Consider the following 12,243-nt stretch of genomic DNA (forward strand, 5'->3'; position numbering starts at 1 on the left):
GTCTCGGGTCGCTCCGGGTCCCGTCTATCTTTCGTCGTCTTCTCCGTCCTCCGTCCTTCTGGTCTCTGGTTCTGGTGCTCTGTTAGTTAGATGGTCAGTAGGTAAACCGATGTATGAAGGTAGTAAAGTTCGTTTGCTCCAACGCGTATCGGCCAGTGTTGGCCTTCGTCAGGGAGTCCTTTTCCGCCATCTTAGGTGTGGGCTTTTTATGCCCACATCCAGCGGGAGTGGCTTGGGATAATTATTCCATATTGAGAATAGGGGGAGGGGGAGGATCCAGTTAATCATATAGGAATTTTGCAGAGTAATAGTGGTGGATGGAAGAAAAATATGTATAAAGGGAAAAGAAATGTATAAATTAAAATGAAGCAAAAGGTTAAATCGGTTCTAATCTGTTAATCCTTTATATCCATGATTGTATGTGAGAAAATATATTAATAATGTTATTTATAGAATTAATACGCAATATTATCGATTACACATCACGGTGCAATCGATTTTTGGTGCAATCGATTTTTATTTGACATGAAAAGAAATGCAGTAATTAGAATAAACTAAAATGGAGTAAGAATGAAAAAAATATTAATAATAGTAAATACTAATAATGGAAATTATATATATATATATATATATATATATAAAGTAAAGATAAAATAAATAATAAATAATAAAATGTAAAAAATTAATAAAATAAAATAAAAACTAAAAATGGAAAAATATGTATATATATGGATGCGTCTGTATTGTATTCTGTCTTTTTCGTATATCAGAGCTATGTTGCTTAGTATGCACATACAATTGATTAATGTCGTGTTGATGTTAAATTCCTATGATCATTAATGCTGGGGTTATCGTTTTTTTTTTAAAACTCCTCCTACATGTAGGAGTGTCATAGTAACATAGTAACATAGTATCTGAGGTTGAAAAAAGACAATTGTCCATCGAGTTCAACCTATTTGTGGTGTCCTATGCATGATGATTTGACTAAAATTTCTGACTGATGCTGCTGTTAGCCATTGCATTTTATCCCTATTTATAGTAACTATAATGCATGACTATGCACCATACCCCTGGATATCCTTATCCAATAGGAATTTATCTAACCCATTCTTAAAGGTGTTGACAGATTCCGCCATTACAACTCCCTCGGGCAGGGAATTCCAAACACGTATTGTCCTTACCGTGAAAAAGCCTTTACGCCGTATTGTGCGGAATATCCTTTCCTCTAACCTGAGCGAGTGTCCGCGAGTCCTCTGTGTTGATCTAACCAAAAACAGGTCCCGCGCAAGCTCTGTGTATTGTCCCCTTATATATTTGTAGATGTTGATCATATCCCCTCTTAGTCTCCGCTTTTCCAATGTAAACATGCCTAGTCTTTCAAGCCTTTCCTTATATTCCATCGTCTCCATGCCCTTAATTAGTTTGGTCGCCCTCCTCTGTACCTTTTCAAGCTCCAGGATATCCTTTTTGTAGTACGGTGCCCAGAACTGTACACAGTATTCAAGGTGTGGCCTCACTAGTGATTTATATAACGGGAGTAGAATACTCTCGTCCCTAGCATCAATACCCCGTTTTATGCATGCTAATATCTTATTAGCCTTCTTTGCTGCAGTCCTACTTTGGGTACTACTGCTTAGCTTGCTATCTATGAGGACACCTAAGTCCTTTTCCAGTACAGAATCCCCTAATTTTACCCCATTTAGTAGGTAGGTGTAATTTTTGTTCTTGTTACTACAGTGCATTACCTTACACTTGTCTGTGTTGAAGCGCATTCTCCATTTGGCTGCCCATGCTTCTAATTTAACTAAGTCGTTCTGAAGAGACTCTGCATCCTCCTCTGTATTTATAGCCTTACACAATTTGGTATCATCTGCAAAAATTGACACCATGCTCTCTAGACCTTCTGTTAGGTCGTTAATGAAAATATTGAACAATAGCGGTCCTAATACTGAGCCTTGCGGCACACCACTTAGCACTTCAGTCCAAGTTGAAAAAGATCCATTAACCACAACGCGCTGCTTCCTATTATCTAACCAGTTTTTGACCCAAGTGCATATTGTGCTTCCTAGCCCTGATTCTTGTAGCTTGTATATAAGTCTCATGTGTGGTACAGTATCGAACGCTTTGGCAAAGTCTAAAAAGATTACATCCACGTCTTTACCCTGATCTAGGTTTGCACTTACTGTTTCATAAAAGCCAAGTAAGTTGGTTTGACAGGATCTGTCCTTCATAAACCCATGTTGATTCCTTTTAATGACCTTATTGGTTTCAAGGAACTTCTGAATACTATCTCTTAGAATACCTTCCAATACTTTCCCCACTATAGATGTAAGACTAACTGGTCTATAATTACCTGGTTCAGCTTTACTTCCCTTTTTGAATATAGGGACTACTTCCGCTATACGCCAGTCTTTGGGAACCATACCTGATATAACTGAATCCTCAAAGATCAAAGATAGCGGTTTTGCCAGTTCAGAGTGAAGCTCCATTAGAACCCTTAGATGAATACCATCGGGCCCTGGTGATTTATTAATCTTTAAATGTTTTAATCGGTCACAGACTACTTCCTCGCTTAAATAAGTACCTATCAGTGTGATATTGTCATTATTGAGATTGTGTGTCAGTCCCTGAATTGGGTCCTCTCTAGTGAATACTGTTGAAAAAAACTCATTTAGTGTGTCCGCTATGTCATTATCATTTTTGCTTAAGACTCCCAACTTGTCTTTCAAAGGGCCTATACTCTCCTTTTTTAATCTCTTGCTATTAATGTATTTAAAGAATTTTTTGGGATTCGCTTTGCTTTCCTTTGCTACTAGTTTTTCAGTTTCTACTTTAGCCGCTCTTATTTCCTTTTTGCAATTTTTGTTACATTCCTTATAGTGCTGAAATGATTCTGCTTCCCCGTCAGATTTGTATTTTTTAAATGCTCGCCTTTTCTTGCCCATAAGTTCCTTAATCTTTTTGTTAAGCCACATCGGTTTATGATTTTTATTCCCTTTTTTGCTACTCATAGGAATATATTTGAGTGTATTTTTAGCTAGCAGGAATTTTAGTACCTCCCATTTCTCCGTAGTATTTTTTCCTAAAAACAAACCTTCCCATTCAATATCCCTGAAAAATACCCTCATCTTTTCAAAATTTGCTTTGCTAAAGTTTAAAGTCCTAGTTGAGCCAGTATAGGGCTGTTTGTAGAAACTGATATTGAATGTGACCATATTGTGGTCGCTGTTTCCTATGGGTTCCCCTACTATAATACCCGATACCAAATCCTGATTGTTTGTTAATACCAGGTCTAAGATTGCATTGTACCTAGTTGGTTCCTCAATTAGTTGGACTAGGTAGTTATCATTTAGTGTGTTTAAAAACATACTGCCCCTAGCAGTATCACATGAATCGTTTTTCCAGTTTATCTCTGGATAGTTAAAATCTCCCATCACTTCTATGTCTCCTACTCCTGCTGCTTTTTCAGTTTGCTTTAGTAACAATTCATCATCAGATGCGTTGATACCAGGCGGCCTATAGCATACACCCAATACTAACTTTTTTGTTCCTTTTTCCCCGCATGCAATTTCTACCCATAATGTCTCAACAGTGTCTACAGTCCCCTCCTGAATATCTTCCCATATATTAGGTTTTAAAAACGGCTTTACGTACAGACACACCCCTCCACCCTTTTTATTTAGTCTGTCTCTCCTAAACAGTGTATAGCCCTCTAGATTGACTGTCCAATCATGAGATTCATCCCACCAAGTTTCAGTAATGCCTATAATATCATACTGTTTGCTTGCTGCAAGTATTTCTAGTTCACCCTTTTTACCAGTAATGCTTCTGGCGTTTACATACATACAACTAAGATAAGTATTTTCCCTTGCGTTAGGGACATCTTTCACCTTATGTGGCAAGGATGACCTGTAATCGTCATTGGTTAGTGCTTTGGTAAAATCCCTTTTCTCTAACGTCCTAGTGGATGCTGGGGACTCCGTCAGGACCATGGGGGATAGCGGCTCCGCAGGAGACAGGGCACAAAAGCAAGCTTTTAGGATCACATGGTGTGTACTGGCTCCTCCCCCCATGACCCCCCTCCAAGCCTCAGTTAGGTTTTTGTGCCCGGCCGAGAAGGGTGCAATCTAGGTGGCTCTCTTAAAGAGTTACTTAGAAAAAGTTTTTAGGTTCTTTATTTTCAGTGAGTCCTGCTGGCAACAGGCTCACTGCATCGAGGGACTTAGGGGAGAGATTTTCAACTCACCTGCGTGCAGGATGGATTGGATTCTTAGGCTACTGGACATAGCTCCAGAGGGAGTCGGAACACAGGGCTCGCCCTGGGGTTCGTCCCGGAGCCGCGCCGCCGACCCCCCTTGCAGACGCTGAAGATGAAGAGGTCCGGAACCAGGCGGCAGAAGACTCTCAGTCTTCATCAGGTAGCGCACAGCACTGCAGCTGTGCGCCATTGTTGTCAGCACACTTCACACAGCGGTCACGGAGGGTGCAAGGCGCTGGGGGGGGGCGCCCTGGGCAGCAATGTATAATACCTGTATGGCGAAAAATACATCACATATAGCCCTTGAGGCTATATGGATGTATTTAACCCCTGCCAGATATCTAAAACTCCGGAGAAGAAGCCCGCCGAAAAGGGGGCGGGGCCTATTCTCCTCAGCACACAGCGCCATTTTCCCTCACAGAAAGGCTGGTGGGAAGGCTCCCATGCTCTCCCCTGCACTGCACTACAGAAACAGGGTTAAAACAGAGAGGGGGGGCACTGATTTGGCGATATGTATATATTAAAATGCTATAAGGGAGGAACACTTATATAAAGGTTGTCCCTGGATAATTATAGCGTTTTGGTGTGCGCTGGCAAACTCTCCCTCTGTCTCCCCAAAGGGCTAGTGGGTCCTGTCCTCTATCAGAGCATTCCCTATGTGTGTGCTGTATGTCGGTACGTGTGTGTCGACATGTATGAGGAAAATATTGGTGAGGAGGCGGAGCAAATTGCCTGTAATGGTGATGTCACTCTCTAGGGAGTCGACACCGGAATGGATGGCTTATTTATGGAAATTACGTGACAATGTCAACACGCTGCAAGCCGGTTGACGACATGAGAGGGCCGGCGAACAAATTAGTATCTGTCCAGGCGTCTCAAACACCGTCAGGGGCTGTAAAATGCCCATTTACCTCAGTCGGTCGACACAGACCCAGACACGGACACTGATTTCAGTGTCGACGGTGAAGAAACAAACGTATTTTCTTTTAGGGCCACACGTTAAGGGCAATGAAGGAGGTGTTACATATTTCTGATACTCCAAGTACCACAAAAAAGGGTATTATGTGTGAGGTGAAAAAACTACCTGTAGTTTTTCCTGAATCAGATAAATTAAATGAAGTGTGTGATGATGCGTGGGTTTCCCCCGATAGAAAATTATTGGCGGTATACCCTTTCCCGCCAGAAGTTAAGGCGCGGTGGGAAACACCCCTCAGGGTGGATAAGGCGCTCACACGCTTATCAGAACAAGTGGCGGTACCATCTACGGATAGGGCCGTACTTAAGGAGCCAGCTGATAGGAGGCTGAAAAATATCCTAAAAAGTATACACACACATGCTGGTGTTATACTGCGACCAGCGATCGCCTCAGCCTGGATGTGCAGAGCTGAGGTGGCTTGGTCGGATTCCCTGACTAAAAATATTGATACCTTTGACAGGGACAGTATTTTATTGACTATAGAGCATTTAAAGGATGCATTTCTATATATGCGAGATGCGCAGAGGGATATTTGCACTCTGGCATCAAGAGTAAATGCGATGTCCATATCTGCAAGAAGATGTTTATGGACACAACAGTGGTCAGGTGATGCAGATTCCAAACGGCACAAAGATGTATTGCCGTATAAAGGGGAGGAGTTATTTGGGGTCGGTCCATGGGACCTGGTGGCCAGGGCAACTGCTGGAAAATCCACCGTTTTTTACCCTAAGTCACATCTCTGCAGAAAAAGACACCGTCTTTTCAGCCTCAGTCCTTTCGTCCCTATAAGAGTCATATCTGCCCAGGGATAGAGGAAAGGGAAGAAGACTGCAGCAGGCAGCCCATTCCCAGGAACAGAAGCCCTCCACCGCTTCTACCAAGTTCTCAGCATGACGCTGGGACCGTACAGGACCCCTGGATCCTACAAGTAGTATCCAAGGGGTACAGATTGGAATGTCGAGAGGTTTCCCCCCTCGCAGGTTCCTGTAGTCTGCTGTACCAATGTCTCCCTCCGACAGGGAGGCAGTATTGAAAACAATTCACAAGCTGTATTCCCAGCAGGTGATAATAAAATTACCCCTCCGACAACAAGGAAAGGGGTATTACTCCACACTATATGGTGGTACTGAAGGCTAGGTGAGACCTACTCTAAATCTGAAAAATTTGAACACTTACAAGGGTTCAAATCCAGATGGAGTCACTCAGAGCAGTGATAGCAAAGAAGGGGACTATATGGTGTCCCGGGACATCAGGGATGCTTACCTCCATGTCCCAAAATTTGCCTTTTCTCACCAAGGGTACCTCAGGTTCGTGGTACAGAACTGTCACTATCAGTTTCAAGACGATGCCGTTGGATTGTCCAAGGCACCCCGGGTCCTTACCAAGGTAATGACCGAAAGGAGGATTCGTCTTCAAAGAAAATGGACGACCTCCTGATAAGAACAAGGTCCAGAGAACAGTTGGAGGTCGGAGTAGCACTATCTCAAGTAGTTCTACGACAGCACGGGTGGATTCTAAATATTCCAAAACCGCAGTTGTTCCGACGACACGTCTGCTGGTCCTAGGGATGATTCTGGACACAGTCCAGGAAAAGGTGTTTCTCCCAGAGGAGAAAGCCAGGGAGTTATCCGAGCTAATCGGGATCCTCCTAAAACCAGGAAAAGTGTCAGTGCATCATTGCACAAGAGTCCTGGTAAAAATGGTGGCTTATTACGAAGCGCTTCCATTCGGCAGATTTCACGCAAGAACTCTTCAGTGGGATCTGCTGGACAAATGGTCCGGATCGCATCTTCAGATGCATCAGCGGATAACCCTATATCCAAGGACAAGGGTGTCTCTCCTGTGGTGATTACAGAGTGCTCATCTTCTAGAGGGCCGCAGATTCGGCATTCAGGATTGGATGCTCGTGACCACGGAGGCCAGCCTGAGAGGCTGGGGAGCAGTCACACAAGGAGTGTGATCAAGTCTGGAGAATTCTCTCCACATAAATATACTGGAGCTAAGAGCAAATTTATAATGCTCTAAGCTTAGCAAGACCTCTGCTTCAAGGTCAGCCGGTATTGATCCAGTGGGATAACATCACGGCAGTCGCCCACGTAAACAGAAAGGGCGGCACAAGAAGCAGGAGGGCAGTGGCAAAACTGCAAGGATTTTTCGCTAGGCGGAAAATCATGTGATAGCACTGTCAGCAGTGTTCATTCCGGGAGTGGACGACTGGGAAGCAGACTTCCTCAGCAGGCACGACCTCCACCCGGGAGAGTGGGAACTTCATCGGGAAGTTTTCCGCATGATTGTGAACCGTTGGGAAAGACCAAAGGTGGACATGATGGCGTCCCGCCAGAACAAAAAATGGGACAGGTATTGCGCCAGGTCACGAGACCTTCAGGCGATAGCTGTGGACGTCCTGGTAACACCGTGGGTGTAACAGTCGGTGTATGTGTTCCCTCCTCTGCTTCTCATAACCAAGGTATTGAGAATTATAAGACATAGAGGAGTAAGAACTATACTCGTGGCTCCGGATTGGCCAAGAGGGACTTGGTAACCGGAACTTCAAGAGATGCTCACAGAGGACTAATGGCCTCGGGAGCTAAGAAGGGATTTGCTTTCAGCAAGTACCATGTCTGTTCCAAGAGGAACCGTGGCATCGGCCTTTAAGAAAGGACCTGCTCCAGCAGGGACCTTGTCTGTTCCAAGACTTACCGCGACTGCGTTTGACGGCATGGCGGTTTGAACGCCGGATCCTAAGGGAAAAGGCATTCCGGAAGAGGTCATACCTACCCTGGTCAAAGCCAGGAAGGAAGTGACCGCACAACGTTATCACCACATGTGGTAAAAATATGTTGCGTGGGTGAGGCCAGGAAGGCCCCACGAAAAAATTTCAACTAGGTCGATTTCTGCACTTCCTGCAAACAGGAGTGTCTATGAGCCTCAAATTGGGGTCCATTAAGGTTCAAGTTTCGGCCCTATAGATTTTCTTCCAGAAAGAATTGGCTTCAGTTCCTGAAGTCCAGACGTTTGTCAAGGGAGTATTGCATATACAGCCCTTGTGTGCCTCCAGTGGCACCGTGGGATCTCAACGTAGTGTTGGGATTCCTCAAATCATATTGGTTTGAACCACTCAAATCTGTGGATTTGAAATATCTCACATGGAAAGTGACCATGCTGTTGGCCCTGGCCTCGGCCAGGCGATTGTCAAAATTGGCGGCTTTGTCTTACAAAAGCCCATATTTGATTTTCCATTCGGACAGGGCAGAACTGCGGACTCGTCCCCAGTTTCTTCCTAAGGTGGTGTCAGCGTTTCCCCTGAAACAACCTATTGTGGTGCCTGCGGCTACTAGGGACTTGGAGGACTCCAAGTTGCTAGACGTTGTCAGGGCCCTGAAAATATATATATATATATAATTCCAGGACGGCTGGAGTCAGAAAGTCTGACTTGCTGTTTATATTGTAGGCACCCAAAAAGCTGGGTGCTCCTGCTTCTAAGCAGACTATTGCTCGTTGGATTTGTAGTACAATTCAGCTTGCACATTCTGTGGCAGGCCTGCCACAGCCAAAATCTGTAAATGCCCATTCCACAAGGAAGGTGGGCTCATCTTGGGCGGCTGCCCGAGGGGTCTCGGCTTTACAACTTTGCCGAGCAGCTACTTGGTCAGGGGCAAACACGTTTGCTAAATTCTACAAATTTGATACCCTGGCTGAGGAGGACCTGGAGTTCTCTCATTCGGTGCTGCAGAGTCATCCGCACTCTCCCGCCCGTTTGGGAGCTTTGGTATAATCCCCATGGTCCTGACGGAGTCCCCAGCATCCACTAGGACGTTAGAGAAAATAAGATTTTACTTACCGATAAATCTATTTCTCATAGTCCGTAGTGGATGCTGGGCGCCCATCCCAAGTGCGGATTGTCTGCATTACTTGTACATAGTTATTGTTACAAAAAAATCGGGTTATTATTGTTGTGAGCCATCTTTTTTAGAGGCTACTTCATTGTTATCATACTGTTAACTGGGTTCAAATCACAAGTTGTACGGTGTGATTGGTGTGGCTGGTATGAGTCTTACCCGGGATTCAAGATCCTTCCTTATTGTGTACGCTCGTCCGGGCACAGTACCTAACTGAGGCTTGGAGGGGGGTCATGGGGGGAGGAGCCAGTACACACCATGTGATCCTAAAAGCTTGCTTTTGTGCCCTGTCTCCTGCGGAGCCGCTATCCCCCATGGTCCTGACGGAGTCCCCAGCATCCACTACGGACTATGAGAAATAGATTTATCGGTAAGTAAAATCTTATTTTAGTACCCATGTTAGTAACCTTACTTCCCTTTTTGAATATAGGCACTACTTCCGCTATACGCCAGTCTTTGGGAACCATAACTGATATAACTGAATCCTCAAAGATCAAAGATAGCGGTTTTGCCAGTTCAGAGTGAAGCTCCATTAGAACCCTTGGATGAATACCATCGGGCCCTGGTGATTTATTAATCTTTAAATGTTTTAATCGGTCACAGACTACTTCTTATTAGCCTTCTTTGCTGCAGTCCTACTTTGGGTACTACTGGAACTAGAAAGAGGGACGCTCCTGACATATAAAAACAAAAATAAAAAAGAACAAATGAAAGACTGGAAGGTAACTTTTCAAACTCAGTACAACAATAAGAATAGAAAACTGGAAAAAATTATTCAAAATCATTGGCACATCCTCTTACAAGACGAAACTCTAGGGGACATATTACCAGCCAAACCGAAGGTAATATACAGGAAGGCACCCAACCTCAAATCTAAAATAACACACAGTCACCTGCACAAGAGAGAGACATTACAGACCACCTTATTAGGAAATGTTCTCAGCAAAGGTTTCTTTCATTGCAACTCTTGCCAATATTGTAAAATGAATCATGTTTCCACCAAAGGTACTGCAAGCTTCCAATCGAATGTCACACAAGAAACATTCGACATCCAGGAACATATATCATGTCAATCTAAGGGTGTCATCTATTTGATCGAGTGCCCTTGTCATCTGCAATATATAGGGAGGACAACAAGACCCCTAAAAACAAGAACTTCAGAACACATAAGGAACATAAAGAAAGGCCTAGAAACACACAGTCTCTCAAACCATTTCAAAGAACAACATAGACAGAACCCAGAAGGGATGAAAGTGATAGGCATAAAAATGGTGAAACAAAATTGGAGAGGGGGGGGGGGGGATTTTCTCAGGACAATAAACAAAGAAGAGCTGAAATGGATGTTTACATTAAAGACTCTAAAACCTCATGGGTTAAATTTAGACAATGAGGTAAGGACAATAATCACAGGCAAATGATAATATTTTAAACGCAGAAGGGACATTAGACTGTATACAGTACACACATTGATTGACACTCCTACATGGAGGAGGAGTTTAAAAAAAAAAACCGATAACCCCAGCATTAATGATCATAGGAATTTAACATCAACACGACATTAATCAATTGTATGTGCATACTAAGCAACATAGCTCTGATATACGAAAAAGACAGAATACAATACACACGCATCCATATATATACATATTTTTCCATTTTTATTTTTTATTTTATTTAATTAATTTTTTACATTTTATATTTTATTATTTATTTATTTTATCTTTACTTTATATATATATATATATATATATATATATATATAATTTCCATTATTAGTATTTACTATTATTAATATTTTTTTCATTCTTACTCCATTTTAGTTTATTCTAATTACTGCATTTCTTTTCATGTCAAATAAAAATCGATTGCACCAAAAATCGATTGCACCGTGATGTGTAATCGATAATATTGCGTATTAATTCTATAAATAACATTATTAATATATTTTCTCACATACAATCATGGATATAAAGGATTAACAGATTAGAACCGATTTAACCTTTTGCTTCATTTTAATTTATACATTTCTTTTCCCTTTATACATATTTTTCTTCCATCCACCACTATTACTCTGCAAAATTCCTATCTGATTAACTGGATCCTCCCCCTCCCCCTATTCTCAATATGGAATAATTATCCCAAGCCACTCCCGCTGGATGTGGGCATAAAAAGCCCACACCTAAGATGGCGGAAAAGGACTCCCTGACGAAGGCCAACACTGGCCGATACGCGTTGGAGCAAACGAACTTTACTACCTTCATACATCGGTTTACCTACTGACCATCTAACTAACAGAGCGCCAGAACCAGAGACCAGAAGGACGGAGGACGGAGAAGACGACGAAAGATAGACGGGACCCGGAGCGACCCGAGACTGGTCACGTGGTTAGACCAACCCGGAAGTGCAGGAGAACGCCGGGCCGCGACCGACACGGAGAAGACCGCTGGCGGAGGGACAAGGAGACGGAGCAGAAGCTAAAAGGTAAGGGACTCTGTAGGAGAGGAGAAGGCGCGGCGGACAGCACTAACTGTGCTAGAAGCAGCCCCTACCTCTCTCTCCAAGACTCATGACTGTTTCCCTTCTGTCCAGGGCACCGTGTTGCGCTCATTAGAGCGACATCAGGGTGACCCAGGGCTTAGAGGGGCACAGCCTGTCCGGAGTCCTAACTACCTTAGCACTCACCATACCCTGACCCCTCATCGCCAGCGGCAACCCAGGGGTACCCCACATATTTTTCTTGGTCCTTTTTCTTTTTCTCCTCTTTTTTCCCGGATCCAAAGACATTAGAATACTTCACCTGAAGCTCTGGACATACGCCTTGCACATATTAACAATTCACTCAGAGGTGGGACGCCACCATTCTGAAGTGACCTGCATTTTTAGAAAAATTTCCACCTCTATAACAAGGAACTCCATCGCTGATTCTGACAGCAGAGGAATATCCTCATACACACTTTTCCCAACCCCCCCCCCCTCCCACCCCATTTTTTCTTTTTTCTTTTTATCACACTCCTAGCATCTATTATTCATTATAGAATAAAAACAGAATCTTTCAATATATTACTGTTTATTGTATCTTTCATTATCAGTATCACGTTACTCATTGTGTT

The sequence above is a fragment of the Pseudophryne corroboree genome, chromosome 11, assembly GCF_028390025.1.
Source record: "Pseudophryne corroboree isolate aPseCor3 chromosome 11, aPseCor3.hap2, whole genome shotgun sequence".
In the NCBI taxonomy this organism is placed as follows: Eukaryota; Metazoa; Chordata; class Amphibia; order Anura; family Myobatrachidae; genus Pseudophryne; species Pseudophryne corroboree.